Below are 12,404 nucleotides of genomic sequence, written 5' to 3' on the forward strand. Positions count from 1 at the left end.
GTAGATATTTATTGTTAAGTGAGAATGCATCCCCTCCTGCAGGGATTTCAGTTAAACATGATGATTGATAAATTGTTATATTCACACTGGTGTCACTCAGTGATATAATCATGGTTTTTGTAAATATTTAGTCAAGAGAGCAATCCAGCTGTTCCCAGCCAGGTTTCATCCAGTGTCAGCCAATGTTCAGTGCTGCTGATTTATTTCACGTGTTGCTTAAGCCTTGAGTAAGATCACATTTTTATGAGTCTCGAAATACCTATGGTAATAAATAGTGAGAGTGCCAGAGCTAATGACAACAGCAGAAATAATTATATGGAAAGAAATTGCCCAGGGTCCAGAATGTGGCCAAGTACTTAACTATTCGTAGTTTTTCAGGACAACTGCTTAGCAGGTTTTGTCTAGATTTACAACAAGGCAGCCCTTACCAGATGCCACTGGAAAGGGAAGCTGGGCAGGAACCATTTTTCAGAAAGACGCGAGCATCTTCTCCCAAAGCTCAATTTAGCTGTTGACAAAGGTTTGAGGTTTAAAGCAGTATTGGGCAATGAATGGAAATTCCATTTTCCAAAGAATTTCAAGATTTTGAAATTTACTTTGGCTTCAATTTAGAATGAAAGTCCCAAAGTTTAAAATTCCTCCTGCAAGAGGAAGGTTCTAGGAAGGATTCACTCCGAATCAACTGGGCTGATTTTGTTATTCAATACAGTACTAGAATGTAAAATATAGAAATATATTAAAAATGCGAAGTCATTTTCAGATGAAACACTGAGACTGTTAGCTCTCAAGGTGTCCAAACCTGATATATTCACAATGTTTTTTCCCTAATGCACATTTCTGTAGAACTGAGAATTTTGTGAGGCAGTTCAGCTTTAGTGAATCTATATTTTCTGCTACTTCTTTCCTGACCATGTTCTTGTTTGAAGAAACACCCATGCAACTTTTCCTCACTCATCTGTCTCACTTTTATTTTGAGAACTCTTCAGGAATAGCTTTTGTTCTCATGTCAGTTCTTTGTTGAGGAACTGGCTGTCATGATGTCCTACCCCTAAGACTTGGAAGTGATTCATAAAAAAAGAAAGTTTAAAAAAGATTACACCCAGTTTGGGCTGTATTGCGTATTTGAGATAGCATGCTTCACCCACAGGACAAGATGGTAGATGCTGAATTTAACTTATTCCCAGTAAAGAACCTCTTCAGTGACCCATATAGACACCTCTTACTGACAGCAGAAGAACAAATTATCTTCACTGCCAAAGTTTTATTTGCAGAAAATTCAGCTTTTTGTTCCCTCTTTGCAGTTGTGTTCTTTCGTGTTCAGAAGCAGCTCATAATTACAGGGTGTTTCTAATTTTCCAGGGAATGTGGACATTTTGAAAAGAAATACAGTATTAACAGCAGTGGGGTGAGTGCCTTCAAGAAGGTAAGCTTAAATCAATACACTCAGAGCCTTTCGCTAACTTGGATCTTTAAGTGGAGGGGGGGGACACAACGCACTCCAGGAAGGAAAGCAAAGTCTAGAAGGAGCCTGAAAGCAACTGCAGCTCACTGACAGAATGAGGTGAGGTCGTCCTACAGCACTGCAGACAGAGTGAAGCAGACTTTTTATTTGTTGAGTGCATGAAAACATCTGAGGCAAAGGAAAAGCTATTTCAAATGGGCATTAGCATGCCTGTTGGCACTCTCAGACTGATATCAAGGGCGCCCTTGAGCTCAGAGCCAAGTGGAGGTACACCTCTTGAGAACCCAAGGTGACAAAGTGCAGGTGGAAATGCTGTTCAAATGTATATTTAATGGACATGGGGATAAGCTGTGTTCCATCCAGTGAAGGCGGAAAAAAAAGCCCGAAAAAACCCTCTAACAATATCTCATGGTTGATAGCACTAATGGGAAGTAGAACTTCAAAGCCAATAGAATTACTGTAAGGCCAACAAATTCAACTGCAGAAATGAGTGGACAACTAGCAATTTTTAAACCCACTGCCCAGTGGGTTGTGCGTGTTACCCTTTGTGCCTGAAATGTAGGGAAAGCAGAGCAATTAGAACCTTCTGCAGAGTCCAGCTCAGGTTATGCGGATCTGTTTGGTTTCTTTTCCCCTCTTCATCGTCATTCTGATTTTTGTGGTGGTTAAAGGGAAGTTACCCAAATCAGAACCAAAGTAGAAATTACCCTTCTGCCATTTGCTGTCAACAATCGCCATTTTCCAGTAACTAAAAGCTATAAGGAGAATACTTCAAAGTTTCATTGTCAATAAATATATTTAAAATGCTACTGTAAGTTGCCTTAGAAGTATTTATTTATTTCTTATGAAGACCTCTTCATGCAGTTGCGGAAGTTTCCAGGTATTATAAACCAGTTCTTGCTTCTGTGTAGAAGCTGAGAATTTAGGATTTATGGTTTGCTCTTTCTTGTTTCCATTCAGCTGTGATATGGAATCCTCCTGCTCGCTTGTTTTTTGCAGGCTAATATTCACCAAGTTTGGCATTCATCTCACTTAACTGTAGTTATTCAAAAATTACACGGTTATCTGAGTGAGTAGTTTGGGCCACCTCTAAGGTCAGCGGTGAGACTCAGGCAGGTTGATTCATTCCATCCTCCCAGGTATCACCCTCTGGAGGTGCCCGAGTCTCTGCAGGGAGACAGATGGCTAAGGTTAGGTGAGGTGAACCTCAACCCCAGTGCTCAGCAATAACTGCTTGGCTCGTGCCCAGAACACCTGGGGTTCCCTGGGGAAATCACCCATCCAAACGCTAGTTAGAACTTGCATCTTTTAGCATCCAGAATTAAAGAAGTTTATGTGCTTTCTTTTGGTCCAGTGTACATGTAGGTTTTGTGGGTAATAGAAAAAACTTTGCCCTATGTTTGACCTACATACTTAAACACAAATACCGCCTTAAATTACATATTCAATATTTTTATATATCTGCTGTCTGTGTGAACATGCACATATTTTCTGCATAATAATATTCAGATATATGGTTTTCTATGGTATTTTACTACTAAAGTGCTGGCAGTATGCTCAAAGCTTTACAAAATACAGATAAAGGCAATTCCTGTCAGAAGGAGGTTGTAACAAAGATGAACGTTAGATGAGAGAATGAGAGAACAGAAGATTCTGGGTTCACTGTTTTTTAGCCTCATTTCCTTAGAAAATGAGGCTTCTGTGTTGCACTGTGGGTGAGGTGAGGTGTGTAGCTGTCTTTTCAGTGACTTTTGAACTGGTTGGCCGGCTTCAGCCAAATATAACCAAAGAATAGTTTTTTTCCAAGAGACAAAGCTCTTTGAAAAAATACAGCTTTTTGGAAGAGAGAGTGACGTTACTGGGGAAAAGTATAGTGTGAGCCAGTATTAGGTGATAGAGTGTCTACAAAGGAATCTTACGGAGAAATCCAAGTAGGGGAAGAGCATCACGTGTCACTGGTGTTCTGCTAATCCTTAGGGAACTGGGCAAGGAAACCAATAGGAAGCAATGTATTGATTTTACAGCAAAAGAAAATTATTCTGTACTAGTAGTGGCCTTTATGTTTGAATCTTCCTTAAGAATGGAAGATTTTAAGAGTTCTTCCAACTATGGGGACAAACCCCAAGTGGGGGAAGGAGCAGTGGGAGAGGGAGAAGCTGAGGGTTGGTAGAACTGTGTTGGTAGAAAGTGTGAAAGCAAAGAAGAATTTAGTATTCCTACAGCCTCTGCCATTTTCCATATGTGGATATATATATCAATTCTATTCAATATTACATTAAAATTAAATCTTTTTTCTTAAGTATCAAGTTCTTGGCTAGTTTTAGCAGGTGAGGGCATCTCTGATTAGCTGTGCATTATGGATTTCTACCTCATGCTGCATGATAACTCCAGTGGCTTTGTAGGAAAGAGTAAACCTCCCTCATCTGCTCCGATATTGTTTTCAAGGTACAGCTATATCAACTTATAAAAAGAGCTGCTAGATATCACTGTCAGAAAAAGCAGAGGAAAGAGTTTATTGACCAAATAGGTCAGTTCCTGGCCTGGGCTTTGCTATGAATACAGCTTTATCAACACACTTTGCCAATAATAGGCAGTTCCAGAGTGCAAATAGTTTCCATCCACGTCTGCTAATGGTCAGAATTAGAAGTATTTTATCAGATGTGGCACATGCCTCTGGTGCACGTGACATCTATTTTGATGTTGATGCAGACTATTTTGCACAATAGACTTTTGGCTATTCGGAGGACAGAAGAGAGGGGTCAGGTTTCTAATTCGAGATTTTCTTATTGCATATCCTTAGTCTTCCTCAGCGCAGGAACAGGTAGACTTGGGTTATTGAACTGGGTGCGACGAAATAGGTGCTGTGCTTCTAGCCCACACATAGCTTCAGCTGTCCCCAGGGCTCTGGGTCACCTGGTGTAATGCAGATTGCCTAGGACTGTGGGTGCAAGATGCTTTGTGAATCTCTTTCCAGCCCAGCTTGTGGCCTTTTAGGCAAGGTGTTTACTCTGTCTTGCTGCTATTTTGGACTTTCATCTTCCCAAAAAGCTTTTCCAGAGAAAGCTGAGGGAGAAAGAAACACCCTGGGCAGAAAGGAACACCATGGCAGTGATGGCAAGTGTTTTCATTGTGCCTGCCCACCTGCCCTGCAGCAGCCCTTGGAATGATGGAGGCTTCCTGATCAGTGGAAGAACTGATTGGGTTACAGACTGTAGGGAGCAGAAATTTCTGCCACTTTCGTCTATATTTCTGCTTCCCCCTCGTCATGTTTTGGCTGATGACCCAAGATTGTATCACCTAAGACATGCTGCACTTGCAAGTGGTGAGGTGTATCAATAGTTTTCATCTTTCTCTAAAACATGAGGTACTGGCCACTAGATTTGATTTACAATTAAAGGGCAAATCCTACAGTATATTCCCAGGACCCCAGGAGTGATAAGTCACTTGAGTTGTATTTTTAATAGATTGTTATAAATCATTTTTATATTGCCGTAATTGAATAAGGTGCTTTAGAGAAACAGAAGACTGCACATTCCCTGCCCCTAGGAGTTTGCTTGCTAAGTACATCTCGAGGTACAAAAGGTACTTTGTGTAATTTTATGCAGTGCAAGCCCTTGCTACTAATGACAGTGCTATAAATGCGGCCCATATCCTGAAACAACTTAATGTGTGCTTAACATTGAGGATTTAGAGTGCCTCCGGATGAGTATGGTGATTCATGCCGGAGAGTACAAAAGGCTGCCTTGTCGGCTGCACCACCTGCCCTTCTGCCAGAGATGGCTGCCCTGCTGCTGAGCCAACAGATGCGAGGGTGCGCTGGCTGCAGTGCAGCGGTGCCTCATGGCCCCGCATGTGAGCTCAGGACCTGAGAACAGCTATGCTAGGTCAGAGCTAAGGTCCATCTAGACTGGTGCCATCGGGTTTCTGATAGTGACCAGGGAAAGAGCAGAAGGAATAGGGCAAACACAAACTGACCCATCCTCTGGCATGTTATCCCAGCTTGTGACATAGAGCATTTTAGGGACTTTGTGAGCCAGAGTTTGTTTAATGGGCTGACAGACCTATCTTCTGTGAGTTTAAGTTTAAACTGAAATCAATATAGTTGCAGTGTGGTCATATTCCAGCCTGCATTTCATATTCCAGTTCTGCATTTTCAACTTCCCTTGATGCATCTTTTGATAAAGCATTTGTGCCCTAAAGCTGTGGTGTAGTGTTTGCTAGTACGATTTTGTAGCAGCTGCATTCCACCCTAGAGATAGGTGCATTTTGGTGGTAAGTGATCCTTAGATTTAAATAATCTATAATTCTTTGGAGCACTTTTTGGGCTTGTAAAAGGTGTTATACAAATCAATGAATAATTTTCACTCACCATTGTTTGTAATATATTTTTAGTTCTCAAGTGAAAATAAAATTTCTTTTCCTATTGATTTTCTTTTTTTATGTTTTGCCAAATTGATTTTTCCTTTTCCTAATGGAGCAGAAACTAACATATCTGGATTTCAGTTACTTCACCCTTTCTGATTCAGCATCATTTAGGGTATCAGAAGGAATAAAAACAGCTCTAAGGAATAGTATTCATTCATTAACTTCAAGGGAGCTGACACTGTTTTAATCCATTTTGAGGGAGAGTGTTCCTTTTGGATTTTTAAATTTCATCAGTGGATTTGTAGGTGTTCTCTAAAAAAGAGACACATATAAATATGACTTGGGAAGGTGAGGTGGGAGAATTAAGCAGTTTAAGGTAGGCCAGACTGTTGAGTTGCAGAATAAAGGTTTGGAACTCTCACTGACAACGTGGACAGGGTTTTGAAGCTGTACTTCCATTTCTGCACACCACAACCCTTCTACATTTAGCTGGAACATCAAGAAGATAAGTATTCTTAGAGTATTTTCAAATCAGCTTTGATCAGGAAAAATCACAGTTGTTTTCAAATACCTCATTTCTGTCAAAGTCTGAACCTCAGCTAGGGGCTCGGTTTTGTAAGATGCCAAGCACTCCTTCCCATTTAGGAGATTAAGAGGGCCATTGAGCATCAGGTAGCTAAGAAATAACTTGAAGGTTGTGAAAGACTAGAATATTCCCCCAAAATAAAGTGTTATCTGAAATAAATCATATTATCAACTTCTGAATCAGTGTTCGGTTAAGAAGCTCAGCTATGATTGGAGGCTTAATACAGCCAGTGACTAGGAGATAGTAGTTCAGGCTACAGTGAGGAAAAATGAGATTAGAAAATACTGAGATAAACAATTTTTTTTTAATTTATTGGGTCTCATGAAATTCAACCTGGGGTAGAGAGAACCAGAGAACTGACTGAAACAATTCCAGAAAGTTTAGTGCTTATCCCCAGATGTCATGAAGGACAAGAGATGTTCTGGAGGGTGGAAGAAGAGCAGAGATAGTGTCTATCCATAACAAGGAAAAAAAGCTGAATCTGGGGATTTCTAGTCAAGTGAGACTTGCCAATACATGGAACGAACAATCAAGCAACAGATCACAAACACCTTGAAGGTAATGAGGGTATGAGCAGGACATCTAGCAGGTGTTTGTCAGGAGTAAATCACCTGTAACCAATCTCTTTTCCTTGTGAGACAAAGCAACAGACCTTGTAGAAAGGAAAAAAGCACAAGTCTTTATTTTAATAAGGTTTTTGATACTGTTTTACAAGACACAGTCATAAGACATGGAGAAACCAGGACAAGAAGGAACTGTCCTGTCCTACAGCTGCCTGGCAAGCTGTAGTCAGAGAGCAGTTACTAATGGTTACCTGTGGAACCGCAAGGAGATTTTGAAAGACATTCTTTGGGATCTGTGCTGGGCCAGAGTGTGAGGTGTGAAGGTGGAAAACAGAGGGTTCTTCTTTGCTTTGCAGGCTGGGATGGGATGTGGGCCAGGTAGAAAACAGGTTCGGAATGCAAAGTAACCTGGAGAAGTTGGATGACTGGCCTGTACAGACTGTGGTGTGGACAGTTGCAAGACTCTCTTCTGTTGTAGTGGGAACACTCAATGACATTAATGCAAGGAGAGTAAATGACTGGCAAAGCAGCTGTCTTGAAGAGAAGGATCTGGGTTCTGGACTGGATCATCTCAGAGGAGGTTATAGGTGAGATGTGACTCAGTAGGGTGAAGCACTTTTGATCAACTAGGAACATGATCCATGAGAGAAGACTAAACAAACTAGGGTTGCCAAATCTAAAGAAGAAAGAAGGAACATGATAAATCTCGAAAGGTTACTGAAAAGCAGAAAGAAATAATCTGTCCTCTTTGTCTACTGGGACTGGGGGTAATGGGCTGTAACCTCAGTGAGAGACATAGCTTGGATGTCTCTTAGCCAAGATCCTTCTACTAGTGATAACTGCAAAACCAGAAAATAGCCTGCTCGGAAGCTTACCAAACAACCATCCTTGGGGGTTAGACAGATTTCAGTCCAGAATAACATGGGTCTCATTCATCTTGCCTTTGGGAGACAAACTAGATGTCCTTCTGAGATGCCTTTCAGCTTCAATTTCTTGAACAGAAGAATCTGTTTTAATCTCTTTTCATTTTAGTCCAGATAAACCTACCTAGTCCATGAAGAGTTAAGATTTCCTGTGTTCCTCATTATCTTACACAATAGTTAGCATTTAGCATCAATTAAAATGGCAAAGTCTTATGATTCTCTCTCCACCTTTGATCAGCCTTATCCATTACTCTGGAACCAGTTAAATAAATATGGTTTAACTGCAGTCTACTGAATAAATGTTCTCTCTTTCTTTCTCTGTATGTATGTCTGTACATATATAATATATATATATATTTAAAATTATGATTCCATTTATCCCAAGTTTCTGGAATTTATTGATTTTTTTAACAGTGTTTAAATTACATCCACTTTTATGGAGACAAATCTGTTGAAGAATTAAACAGCAAAGTTTGCTCCAATCTATAAACATGACAGGGGGATGATTTCCTCTCATTTGCTAAATATACAGCTCCTTAGTTGGAGACATAAATAAGAATGTTGCCTAAGTAGGTCATATTTGAGCTAGGGCTTTTCAAAAGACATGAAAGCACCCACCGTGAATATACACTTCAAAGCCAGAACCCATTTTTTTGTGCACATTTTGTTCCCGAGAAGTTTTCCATCTGTTCTAATGTCATGGCTTTGCCACAGTGGCTTGTCCTCAGACTCTGTATCTCTGGAAACTCATATGTTTTACTTTTTAATGTGGCAGGTAAAGGAGATAATTGGAAGACCTTCAGAGCCAGGCTGGGGGGTTGGGCAGGGGAGAAGGGGGAATCTTTTACTTCTAAATGGAGATGAAGGACAGAGTTCCTCTGCTCCTTGTTGTTAGATAGCTAGTTTGATTGGATGCCAGGAGCTGAAATTAGACAGCGTGCATTTTGAAAGGCTTTTCGAGGAACAAATCTGAAATTAAAAGACAGATAATATTTATAGAGGTTAGTGAAGTTCACTTCACCCCGCTCTCTGTAGCAATGCACTTCCAAATTCAAAATTCTTGATGGATTTAAACTCTTTTTCATCAGCAATAGTCCAACATGATCTGCCTGTCACTTTTTCAAACGATGCCTTTCTGACTTCTCCATGTAGCTCTGAATGGGGAGGAAGCTTCCTCACTAATATGTCACTCAACCCACCCACCTAGACACCTACATCTCGTTTGAAACCAGCACAGGGAAAAAAAAGACCACCACATACCCTGGATTGTAGCCATGCTGAAGAAAGTGCTTCTTTAAATATCAATATCAGTGAGCATTGGTCCTAAGGGTGAAGCAAGAAATAAAACAGCTATTTATTTGTATCTCAAGCCAACCCTCAATCTTATAAAAGAAGCAGAGCTGTGCTTTTGCTATTTTACCTGCAAATCAGTGTCAGCATAAGTGTGTTACATTTATACAAGAATTTTTATTTATTTGGGTTGTAGAGTGCACACCACTCACACAGGAACTCCTGGATCACCTCTGGGTGCTATGTGACTCATGAGTTGCCCTACTCAGCGTCCAGTTGGTGACACTGCTGTAACGGCCTGATGAACATCCAGGGTTTGGGGTTGGCTCTGCAAGGAGCTGGCTCCTGTGCCATTGCTGATGCAGTAGCACAGAAATGACACAAAAGTCCAGGAATGGGTGTGTAGGAACCAGACACCAGGAGGAGCAGTGATTACTGGAGAAATAGGAGGCCTGCAGACCTAGAGGCCATGTGCATATGCCTGAGCAAGACCACAGGGATGGACAGAAGAGCTGAGCTCAGCATGGAGGTCTACATGTCTCAGGACTGTGCCTGGGAAAAGGCTTGCATGTGGTATAAAGAGCCCCTCTGGTGTTTTTGGTATATTGGCCAGGCATATAGCCCAGGGAGCGAAAATCTTGATAAGTGTCTGAAGAAGGTCTTCTGGGGCTATCTGTATCTTCACACCCTGAGGCTGGCAACATCTACTGTTACCACCAGCAGACAATTCTGAGACAAGTGAGTACATTTAGTATATCACCACTCACATATATAGCAACTCTTTGGGCCAGCACTTGTGTTTGCTGGTCTCTAAGGAAAAAGCAAAATACCTTTCTTCCTTCACTTCTCAAAGTACCTTCATGACACAGTCCTAGCAAGCCTGTGAAATAGTCAAGACTCAGAGCAGGATGGACTGCCACCTGGTTCACAGCAACACCTGGCAGCGGGATATGTAGAAGCACACCGCCATATACAATGAAAATAATTTTTTGCTCATTACAGAAAGAAAGACTAGTACAAGAATTTGCTTCAAAAGACTCAGCAGTTAAGGGCAGAATGAATGTGAGTCATCTGTCCAGGAAAAGCTGTGCCAGATGCAGACACAAAGTAGTTCTACATGTTAATACCACTTATGCAATGTTGGTCCTATGACAGGGAACATTTACTGTCAGTTTGTGAGGCAGTACATGCACATGCATGCATACATATGAACATCAGTTTAATTTGGTTTTGTTCAGTTTGCTGATCTGCCACCTATTAAGTTTAGGGAACTTTTGATATGTCCCAAAGTAATTTGGATGCTTACAAACGTTGCCTTTTGACCCAGAGATTATCAATACAGACACTAACTGCAAAGCTGGCTAAAATTTGGGATTTCAGTTTGAAAGAAATGCCATTGTTTTGAAATGTGATGTATTTTAAAGCAAGCAATCCAAAGAAAGACTGAAGAAATTTCTGGCAGCTCCGCAGGCTCTGCACCTGCTCAGTGGAACAGAGAGGACAGTGGAATGAAGCCCTGACAGTGAGCCTTTGCTGGCAGCTCCTGAAACTCCTGGCTTCAGGGCAGCTCTGCAGGGAAGGAGACCCTAAGTGCTGAACAGGAATCCCAGATTCTAAGGCTGACCTCCAAAAACTTGAGTGAGGTTCCCAGAGAGTTGAGATGTCGTCTGAGTTTGGGAAAGCAGCAACAATTTGGGAAGGAATGAATTGCTATTTTTTGATCAGAAAATTTCTAACCAGATTATCTTCAAAAGGCTTTGGTGTTATTCTATTTGTGGAATGGGAAAGCTGCTGAATCTCTTCTTTCTGTGGTGCTAAAATGTGATTTACTCCACTGTTTCCCATACACCGTGACTTTATTTTTCCACTGTTCCTTGTATTGTTCAGGTTGTCCAGATGGGGAAATTTTTTCACTTGGGTGTGGATATGACTCTTGAAACATAGACCAGGGTCACATGGAAAATGCATGTTGTTGTTTGGATTGCAATCAGTTGTGAAAATGCAAGAGGATTAAAGGTTTTCCTTTTGCTCGCTTGCTAATCAGTGCATATGTCTTCTTTTTCATGCTATTGCAATGAAAACACCTGGAAATGAACTGGGGGTTTGAGGATTCAGGAAAGCAAAATGAGCTGCCAGTGCTGAAGGCAGTCGAGTAGCAGACAGCAATATGCTACTGCTTGTGAGGCACTGCTGGGAGATAGGGAAACAGAGGAGCACGGAGGTCAGTGCTATTAACTCTGTGGAGTTCTATGTGTGAGTGAGAGCAGGGCTATTTCAAACTGGGCTATTAATTTTTTACCATATTTTGCTGATTTTTCATCTTCATTTTCAAGAAAGAAGATATACTTTTGGTGAGGGCTTGTAAGCTGCTCTGAGAGGAACTCAGTGGCATTACATTGCTGGGTCTAGCACTAATCTCTCTGAATTCAAGAGGTTGGTTCCAGTGACAGACTCAGGGGAACAGGATCAGCCTCTTGGGAGTCTAGATCTTCCTGACTTCTTTGCTTGGCTGCTCATCTCACCTGTGAAATGCATGAGCTGTAAGCACGTGGAACACCATGGCATAAAATAAATTCAAATTCCTAAGATGCCCAGCTCTAAAAACTGCCAGCAGCAAAGCGTGGTGCAATGGTAATTAACTTCCATGATGGCAGCTTTGGGAGAGCTACACATTGGGTGCTGTGGGAGATTTGGTCCGTGGACTGAAAGCACTGCTGAGGGGAGGGCACGGGCTGGCAGCGGCACCCCCAGGACTGGTGAGCACAGCAGAGGCTGGAGGCGAGCAGCTCTGTGGGGAGGAGATAAAGTAAAGGGCCCTTCAGTACCTTCAGTGCCTTCTGTGTTCCTCCTGCCCCTCCAAATGTGGCAGCTGGTCAGAGGCCACCAAGTAAGTTTGCTTCTCCTGAGTGCCTGCTGTAAACAGTGCGTACAGAAGCGCTGATTATACATCAACTCTCTGGGCTAACTATAGCACAGTAATTAAAGGGGTGAGAACATTTTGGAGTACTTTCCACCACTTGTTGTCTGTGTAATCCCCCTGTGTTTGGCAATAAATAGAACTTTTAAGTTTAATTAATATACACTTGGCTGGCTATCCATTTAAAAGTATGCTTCCGTGGGCCGAGACATTATCCACTTATGCATAGTGTTGCTGGTAGAGCTGGTGCAACACTGGAGAGGGAGTGCAGGGCCAGGGCAAGGGGTGCTGGTGAGCC

General features: G+C 41.7%; 1 long non-coding RNA gene across 1 annotated transcript in view; it reads left to right on the forward strand.

Moving 5' to 3' along the window:
* The first annotated feature begins 1,357 nt into the window (after window positions 1–1,357).
* The window catches only part of LOC108500754, a 125,971-nt gene continuing 114,924 nt past the window's right edge, over window positions 1,358–12,404 (forward strand). Inside the window, exon 1 of the long non-coding RNA XR_001875983.1 lies at window positions 1,358–1,423. This is a non-coding gene — a long non-coding RNA (uncharacterized LOC108500754). The remainder of the gene's footprint in view (window positions 1,424–12,404) is intronic.

The sequence above is a fragment of the Lepidothrix coronata genome, unplaced genomic scaffold (assembly GCF_001604755.1).
Source record: "Lepidothrix coronata isolate B3197 unplaced genomic scaffold, Lepidothrix_coronata-1.0 Scaffold94, whole genome shotgun sequence".
Lineage (NCBI taxonomy): Eukaryota > Metazoa > Chordata > Aves > Passeriformes > Pipridae > Lepidothrix > Lepidothrix coronata.